The sequence below is a fragment of the Pocillopora damicornis genome, chromosome 6, assembly GCF_964200805.1.
Source record: "Pocillopora damicornis chromosome 6, jaPocDami1.2, whole genome shotgun sequence".
Lineage (NCBI taxonomy): Eukaryota > Metazoa > Cnidaria > Anthozoa > Scleractinia > Pocilloporidae > Pocillopora > Pocillopora damicornis.
Genome location: NC_142675.1, coordinates 1,642,320 through 1,651,412, shown reverse-complemented (window position 1 = coordinate 1,651,412; position 9,093 = coordinate 1,642,320). Strand labels below are relative to the sequence as shown.

Genomic DNA, 9,093 nt, shown 5'->3' with positions numbered 1-9,093 from the left:
TCGCTCCAATTCAGGGTAGTGTTGTAGGAGATAACACGAGCGTCCAAAAACAATCCAATCAAGTGGGCAATCCTTTCGGACCGGTAAAAGATGGAAATCAATCACAATTAAAACAAAAACACCGAAATCACACGTAGATATTTGTGATGATAAAGAAAAAAGAATCACTATAAGTGCAATTACAAAAAAACCGACCAATCAAATTACAGGAGACGAGCTACGAGTTTTACAAAAATTCCTGATCGTCTGTGCTTGTTTTGGTCTCTAAACAATGACTGGCACATTTGAATTTACGTAGGATAGTTGTTCGTTTCTAATGATGTGATTGGTTAATTTTGTATAAATTCGAGGTTACCCGCCAACGGCTGCGGTGTCGTGAGCGACTGGGAACCAGCTAAATGACTTAAAAATATCCTTTATTTCTCTGGTTGTTCAAATGGTGGATAAAGCCATCCGCTCCATAAATCTCTATCCGTTGGATAGCGAAGTACGTTTTGTTGGCATTTATCCGCTGAATAGCGATATATCCGGTGGATAGCGTTATCTGCCCCTTGAACAACTGGGGCCCAGGGCGTTACGTGTTACAAATCTACTTTTGATAAATCAATTTCAGGAAAACAGTTTTGTAGTTGTTAATAGAAATGACAACTTCAAACCCGAAACCTATAGGTAATTTTATATAAACTTTACGATCGTTATAGGTCTCTCGTGCACAAAAAGACGAACCTACCCTCATTGGGGGAGGGAGGGAGGGGGAGGAATAGCTGTAACAGCCAATATTGGTAAGTTTCAGAAGCAAACTGGCTCACATGAATTATTCGAAGGCCGAAACTGACTTGTAAACATCAGAATCGTTTTCAGGTGCCATAAACTTAAGTTTTCCATTAGTTTTTCTTCCACAGCGGAATAAGAAGTGATTCAGATCGTGGGCATCCATGCACTGTCTTTCAGAAGTAAATGGGCTCGCATGAATTATTCGAAGGCCGAAACTGACTTGTGAACATCAGAATCGTTTTGAGAACTTAAGTAAAGCCTAAAAAGGACTTTTGTGTCACATTTCATGTAAATTAGCATAAACACAGGAAAACGTGATCTGGTAACTTAAGAGGCTGTCTCTCTCTCTCTTCAACCTGATTAATTTTGCGTCAAAAATAATTCTCCCTGAAACTCTGTCAACAGAAAGACTTTACCTAGGAAAGAACAAAATTAGATTTGGTTTGATTCGAAATAATTTTCAGAGATAAAAGTAATTTTTAGAGACCATAATTATTTCCCAGTCCGTAAGGACCGTCGCAACGTCTCGAAAATTGAAAAATAGTCATATTTTGTAACATTATAAAATATTTGATTCCCATAGTTAAGCCCCAGAATTTATATCAGATTGCTTAAAAACCTTTCTAGTTTGCCAAGAAAGTTAGGATTTGCCCTTTAACTATATCTGAAAAGGCGAATTTTAGCATATCCTGACCACTAGAAATCGCCATCGGCCAATGGCCGTAAATAACCTTGATTTAGACGTTAAGTTTTGGGTTTTGGGATTTGGGACCTGGTTGACGACTCTATCCTATACAACCGTTGAGTTTAGACCTTTTTCGAGTTTAGACCTTTGAGTTTAGACCTTTACCTAGGAATTAGATTTGGTTTGATTCGAAATAATTTTCTGACTGTATTAGGGGCCATAATTATTTCACAATCCGTAGGGACCGTCGCAACGTCTCGAAATTTGAAAAGTAGGCATTTTGTAACATTGTAAAATATTTGATTCGCATAGTTAAGCCCCAGAATTTATATCAGATTGCTTAAAAACCTTTCAAGTTTGCCAAGAAAGTTAGAATTCGCCCTCTCAATATTTTTAAAAAGGCGAATTCTAGCATATTCTGACCACTAGAAATCTCCATCGGCCGATGGCCGTAAATAACCTTGATTTAGACGTTAAGTTTTGGGATGTGGGACCTGGTTGACGACTCTATTCTACACAGCCGTTGAGTTTAGACCTTTATAGTCAAAAATATACAAAACCCCTGTAGGTTTTTGTTTTTTCAAAAACCGTTTGAATCAGCACATGTACGAGCATTCGCGAGTTTTTCGCCTACACCAAAATCGAACCACTGGAGTAGATTTCGTCATAAATACAGCTTACCCGCTTTGCAGCCCGGCTTCTATACTAAAATGCTCAATCTTATTTATACGGAGAGTGTGCTTTGATTCGTCGGCTATGCTCACTGCAGCTGTTGTTCCCTTCACTGGGTGTTGCGTCAAAGCATCTCTCATGTTCCCGACAGTTAGAACATCGTGCCCTTCGTTGCAGGAAGCACGAATAGAGGATTTCATTGGACAGAGGATACGATCGCAAATGTCTTTACCAGACTGCGGCTTCGAGTAGTGATAACTATGAACTTCAACCCCAACTCCTTTTGCGACATCTCTCACAACGGTTACTAGGGAGCTGTTGTGATAGCAACCGGCTTCATCTAACCTCAGATGGACTTTCTGTAGCAAAGGATTCTTGACTTTCAGCTGTTTTAGAAGACCTTCGAGAGTTGACGTAACTGCATACCAGTTCTGAGTACACTGATCAAAGAGGTGAGCCTACGAGATGACTTCCGTCGTGTTAGACTGGCTTCGAGACACAACGCTACTAATGTGCCAACTTAACCCTCTTTCTCCGTACCGGTCACTTTGCTTCTCTCAATAGCGCAGCAGCAGAAACTTGAGAATAAGTTCTTCGTCAGCAATACGCGCAAAAACTTTTTTTTTCAACCATTTTCTCTTTTTTTAGGCCATCCAATTTAAAGCCAAAACACTATTTGTCACTTTTTTCGAAAATGTTGCCCATTTTGGCCACGTACCTGTAAACATAACTTGCTTGCTGCATCAGCCATGTTGCACAAAATCAGCCATGTTGCACAAAATGTTATAGTGTGTGGCCACGCCGAGGACAACAATTTTGCTTGCATGCAACATTTCAATTAAACATTTGTCCGTAAAAGTTCTTTAGGTGTCAATGGATATTATGGTCTGCTTTATTTATAGGATCAGGTAGCGTTATATCACCAGTAAGGTTCGTCCTCTTGCTGGTTACTTTTATCGGGACGTTGCCCTTGCAACAACGTCATATCCTCCGCGAGTTTGATCTTGTGAAGCTTGTAACAAGATACGCAGATTACTGAAAAGCACGAAATACAACAATAATGCAAAATGATAATATGCAGAGCAATACTTATAGATAACAAATAAAAATTGTTGCACTATGATCACGTGACCCCGGGTACTCTCTTAAATTTCGGATAGGGGGGGTGTTGCAAAGGTTGTTAAACTCTGACTCTATTTAGGGATAAAAGGGCGAAAATCGATGCCTGCTTGTTTTTATATCGATAACACAAAAGGGCTCTGTGTAAATGTATAAATGTCTAAAAAAAAAAAAAGGAATGTTATGTTGCATCGGCGTAAACATTGGTGTTAAATTACTTTCCAAGTTTATTTATCTAGTATCTCGCCTTGCGTGTGTGACATAAAAAAATGCTTTTCTAAACATGTAGATGTTAGAGATAAGGTAAGGCAGTAAAACCCAATGTATTACGCATTTTTCAGTGCAGTTGCTGTGTTTCCCGATTATATACATAATTGACTAACGTTACAATTTTGTGGCGTTGGAAACTTAGGTTGTAGATTTCAAGTTTGCTTTAGAGCAATGTTACAAGTCGAAGTGTGATTTAACTTATCAAGTTGCACTAGCTGCCACATGGCCTCCATGTGGTATCACGGTACGTATCTTGGGACGAAATCACAGCAGTTGTTTTGTTTTATACCCACTCGTGTGCGAGCTTTGGCCCAAATGTTAATCAAATTTCATAATACTGAATTCTGTCATTTACCGCACCTCAATATATGTGTAGATATCATCTATATTTAAACCCTGCCCCACATTTCAGGACAATACCTGGTTGATAACCTATAATTTACATAAAAATCATACTCACGGGAAACTGTTGGAACGAGTTCTGCAAAGATAGTGGTAATTTCCCTTGACATGTCAAGATGAACTGCATATCTATCTCTACCCAACTCCTTTTGCGACATCTCTCACAACGGTTACTAGGGAGCTGTTGTGATAGCAACCGGCTTCATCTAACCTCAGATGGACTTTCTCAGATGGACTTTCTGTTCGACAGTCAATAGGACTGTATCTTTCCGATTTCTCGCGTTTATTTACGATCTACAGTATCCGAACTTTCTACATTCAATCGTTCTCCAGTCTTCTGTTACAAGATAGTGATTATATTTATCTGCTATTACAACCGAAATACACGCTTGAACTACTTAAATCCAAGACTGACATTACTTATTCGTGATTTACTAAAATCCCAAGCTATTTCCTGTCAACTTGATTTTAACAGCTGTTTCTCATTAAAGACCGATCAGCACTTCTGTAATTTACACCCACACACAATATTTGCTGCACGAACGACACATCACGCAACCTAGAATTTCCCTAGACAATTCCTTATTCAATTATTTCAGACCATTGTAGTCACGTTTCATGAAGTTTTTACAGGCCAAGGCAACTCCAAACTGTTACCAGTAAGGGCGTTTGATACAGATGTACTCCAGATAACTTTTCACTTGTTTGAAGATGCGAATTCAAACGACTGTGCAATTTCTCTAGGAAAATTTGCTTGAAATGCACCGTGACACTTACGTATCTTCTCCACTAACCGAAAATACAATTTGACGCCAAATGACAATCACCTTGATGGTTATGAATACTTTCTTTTCAAGTTCTTATCTTCTTTGCTTGTTTTGCTTCTTTTCCTGTTTGGTTTTTACTTTTTCTTGAACATCAAGAGACGAGTTAGTTGATGGAGAAGCTCTATTCTGCATGAACGAAGACACTGTCTGAAAAGCCTCATGCCCCCAGCGGGTGTCCGTGCTAAACTACTTGCCAAGATCGAAAAGCTCAAAGCGAGCGAGCAGTCGTCGTTTCCGTTGCCCGGAAAGACCACTGAGATTGCGGAGAATGAACCACTTGCGCACGGTACACCAACTTGCAGCAAAAACCTAGACGATTCAAACGATATAGCTCTGGCGAAGAAAGGTAACGATTTATAGTTGACTACAAACTAACTAGAGTACAAACTGCCTGAGTCAACATGACCGTAACAGATACATGACGCCATATTCCAATTAAGTTCTGATATATATCTAAGGCATATTAGGTGATAAGACAAAGAGCACCGTTTGCGGTTCGTCTTTTCAATTTTGTATATTTGCGATTTAACTTGTTCCTTTAAAGGCAAGATTTGTGCAATATTTCGTAATAACGCTCATTGTGCTGACGTAGGAACCATTTTCAGGCATAGAGTTTTAAAAATTCCCTTAAAGTAGCACTTCGCTGCTCTAGGAATTCTATCAATTAATCACTCCTTCATTTTACAAATTTACTGACAGTTTTTCTATAGCCTGTGAGTGTCTACTTACCTTGACGCCAGAGATTAGCTAGAAATAAGAGAAAACGGACAGAAAAAAGGAAACTGGAGAAAAATGCAGCTCAAGAGTTAAAACAAGAAAAATACAAAAGAAAGGCAGCAAAAGAGAAATTGCTTGACACTGAAAAAAAGAAGGATAAATTTTACCAAATGTGGCGCCAAACAGAGCGAGAAAAAGAAAAATCACATCAGTCCCAGATGTCTCTAGAAAAGAAATCAAGCGATGACTGTTCAAAGGGTGTTGTTCCCATTAAAACACTACTGGATATTCCCGGGGAAATTTTAAATTTTGGTTGCAAGATTCAAATGCTACCTTGGGAGAAGGAAAGTTTGGCCAAGTAACACTTGCCTTCTACAAAGGGTTACCTGTTGCTGAGAAGCAGTTCCATGCTGCTGTCTTACAAGCAGAAATAGAACATGAGGCAAACATTATTTCTTCTTTCAAGCACTTAAATCTACTAGTTTTCTTTGGAATTTCTTGTCCGGAAAAGCTTATCTGCTTGTCTTACAATTCTATAGAGCGGGAGGCAAAGCATTCACTATAAAAGACTGCCTTCAGCCTTCCTTTTGGCGCTGCTTAACTATAGAATAAGTGACTGATACAGTTTTGTTTCCTTATTTTATTTTGTAGAATGCTCCTGAAGCAAAAAAAGTGGCCGGGGAGGCAAGGACAGGAATGCCTCCCTTCATCGTATTTGAGGGGAAATTTTGCTCCCCAAAAATTATCTTTATCAGTGGGGAGCAGGAGCTCTTGATAAAGATAAATGGGGGGGCACACAGAGGCGCCGATTACTTTTTTATTGTTGTATTTTGTGTGTTATGTGTAGTATCCAAAAGAATGTGTAAATGTGCATCTCTTCTTGCAGAGATACATTTTAAAAGTTTATGATAGCGCAAGACTGCCAACAAAATTATTGCAATTTTTGAACGTACTAAACTGCTAAGGCTTTATTTTTTTTTGTTTCGTTGGTGAGTTTGAGATTGCAAATAATAAAGGTGAGAACAAGAGAACCCCATCGCATTCAAATGTCTTCGTAGCTTTGGAGTTAAGGGTGTTGTTTTATAACACTAGTGGAAGTGCTGATTTACACCAATTGAGTGTAAAATTCATAACAGTGTAAAATCACCTCGTCTCAATGTTGGCACAGCTGCAACGCATTTTACACCAATTCAGTGTCAAGAGACACTCTTTTAGAGTTAAAGTACACTAAAACAGTGATAAGTCAGCACCATTGTGGTGTATAGTTACACTCCAGTTACATGACAAGAAAACGAATTTGCACCACGTTGGTGTAAAAGAATACCGTTTCAGCGTTGATGAAACACTAAAATGGTGCTCACACAGCTGCATAAATTTACACTCTTTTGGTGTCACCATAACATCTTGACTTTCTGTGTGAGGGACAACGGGTTCACCCGCAATGGTTAATACGGACCTCTGTTATGCGCGATAGTGCGATCGTTCAGCTTTAAATTCCAAATTTTAGCCCCCAAACTTCGACACATAGACTTACAAGTGGAGTGCTATGACTGATTCTTGAAGAAAATGCAGCTACAACCCAAAGTTCCAACGGGACATTAAGCGCGAAACATGGCTTTAGTTTTCGAGTTTAATTCGCACATAGTTAGTAGAGGAGACTAGAGGAGAGTCTCCTCTACTAACTATGGTTCGCAACAACGAGTCAAAGAAGAGTATCGATAGATGCCGACCGCTGGAGTTTGGGGTTATTTGCTGGAGTTATCATGAAGTTCACCAGTTTGGGGAGCGAGGAATATCTGAAATTTCACATAAACCCAAGATGCGACAAAGATAAGCTGTATTTATGACGAAATCTGCTCCAGTGGTTCGATTTTGGTTTAGGTGAAAAAATCGGGAATGCTCGTACATGTGCTGATTCAAACGGTCATCACTTTTGAAAAATCAAAAACGTACAGGGGTTTTGTACATTTTTTACTATAAAGGTCTAAACTCAACGGCTGTGTAGGATAGAGTCGTCAAGCAGGTCCCAAATCCCAAAAACTTAACGTCTAAATCAAGGTTATTTACGGCCATCGGCCGATGGAGATTTCTAGTGGTCAGAATATGCTAAAATTCGCCTTTTCAAAAATATTGAGAGGGCAAATTCTAACTTTCTTGGCAAACTAGAAAAGTTTTTAAGCAACTGATATAAATTCTGGGGCTTAACTATGCGAATCAAATATTTTACAATGTTACAAAATGCCTATTTTTCAATTTTCGAGACGTTGCGACGGTCCCTTCGGATTATGAAATAATTATGGTCCCTAATGCAGTCAAAAAATGATTTCGAATCAAACCAAATCTAATTTAGTTCTTTCCTAGGTAAAGTCTTTCTGTTGACAGAGTTTCAGGCAAAATTATTTTTGACGCAAAATTGACCGGGTGGAAATAAGAGAGAGAGCCTCTTAAAGAGATCCGAACTTTCTGAGTGTAAACATCAATCAGCTGCTTGCTATGGAAGTCCTAAATTGGCAAACCCCCTTAATTATCTGATAAAAATGATGGTTTGGCCTGTCGTAAAAAATAATGTACAATATAGAATATAGCATATACGTCGGGTTATATAAACAAATGCCAATTGCAAGGTGTCTCATAGGAAAATTGGAGAAGTTAAGCCCTGCAAAATTTTAGTTGTCCAAGTTCTCGATGATCTGAAGAATATAACAAGGGGAATTTTTTTAAATTAAAATATTAGACAATATTGATCAACGTTCGCCTTAATCTTTACCCAAACTAAAATTTGAATTACCTTCATGGAAAACGTTACATCTTCCTGATGGATAAAGTTAACATTTTCCTTAACAAAGGAAAAATCGTGGTCGTTCAGCTCACAAGTTCCTTCGCCGTCCTTCTTAGAGGAGGACCACTTGAAGTTTGTTGAAGAACAACGTTTGTTTCTCAGACACTGTTGAGCGCACGATATTAAACTTGTAGAGTCAAACCTTTTGAAAACGTATCCCAGAAGCTGCTTGCTCTCCCATTGTCTGAATTGTGAGGAACGAGATGACGTTGAGTCGAAATTATCGTTGGTAGCGGAAATTGATGGAGTTTGAATTAACAATAATAAAAGTATGGTTTTCCACCGAGCCATCTGCAACCAAAGAACGTTATCTGTGTTGATGGAGATTTTAGGTTACAGGGGAGAGAAGGTGATTCTTTCTTCTTCACGATATGTGACAGATTGAATGCTTTATTAGAGGTGTCTGAGCTTAAATTTTCAGTTTGTTTGCTGAAATATTAGCATTTGAAAAAACTTAAAATTGACATTCAGTGAAACACAACCAAATATGACAAACACGAGGGTGCAGATGTTGAAAAGCTGCCATTAAATTACTATATTGCTCATGGAAAAAGAACGCTCAAAACACAACGTTTGGTCTTTGCGTAGTAAACTTGTTCTTTGTGACGTTAAGTTCAACTCACGTTATTTTTTTGTTTTAAAACAAGGAAACGAGCAGAAAGAGATAAAGATAGTTAAGACACGAACGGTGAGCGCCTATGCAGCTGGCTGGCGAGTCTTATGAATATGCAGGTGCCATAAACTTAAGTTTTCCATTAGTTCTTCTTCCACAGTGGCATGATAAGTGA

The 9,093-nt window shown here is 38.7% G+C and overlaps 2 long non-coding RNA genes across 4 annotated transcripts; one reads left to right on the top strand and one right to left on the bottom strand.

Moving 5' to 3' along the window:
- Positions 1-4,121, bottom strand: LOC149043374 (uncharacterized). 2 transcript variants are annotated; one of them, XR_016187715.1, is made up of 3 exons: positions 3,981-4,121; positions 2,141-3,166; positions 1-1,190 (listed from the first exon to the last, which is right to left on the bottom strand). It is a non-coding gene; the product is annotated as an uncharacterized LOC149043374 (long non-coding RNA). The 2 variants fall into 2 exon arrangements; XR_016187714.1 differs by having other exon boundaries at positions 1-3,166.
- A 404-nt stretch (positions 4,122-4,525) lies between these two features.
- Positions 4,526-6,476, top strand: LOC149043373 (uncharacterized). Of its 2 annotated transcripts, XR_016187717.1 has the most exons (3): positions 4,526-4,581; positions 4,846-5,095; positions 6,118-6,476. It is a non-coding gene; the product is annotated as an uncharacterized LOC149043373 (long non-coding RNA). The 2 variants fall into 2 exon arrangements; XR_016187716.1 differs by lacking the exon at positions 4,526-4,581 and having other exon boundaries at positions 4,590-5,095.
- Positions 6,477-9,093: the final 2,617 nt, after the last annotated feature.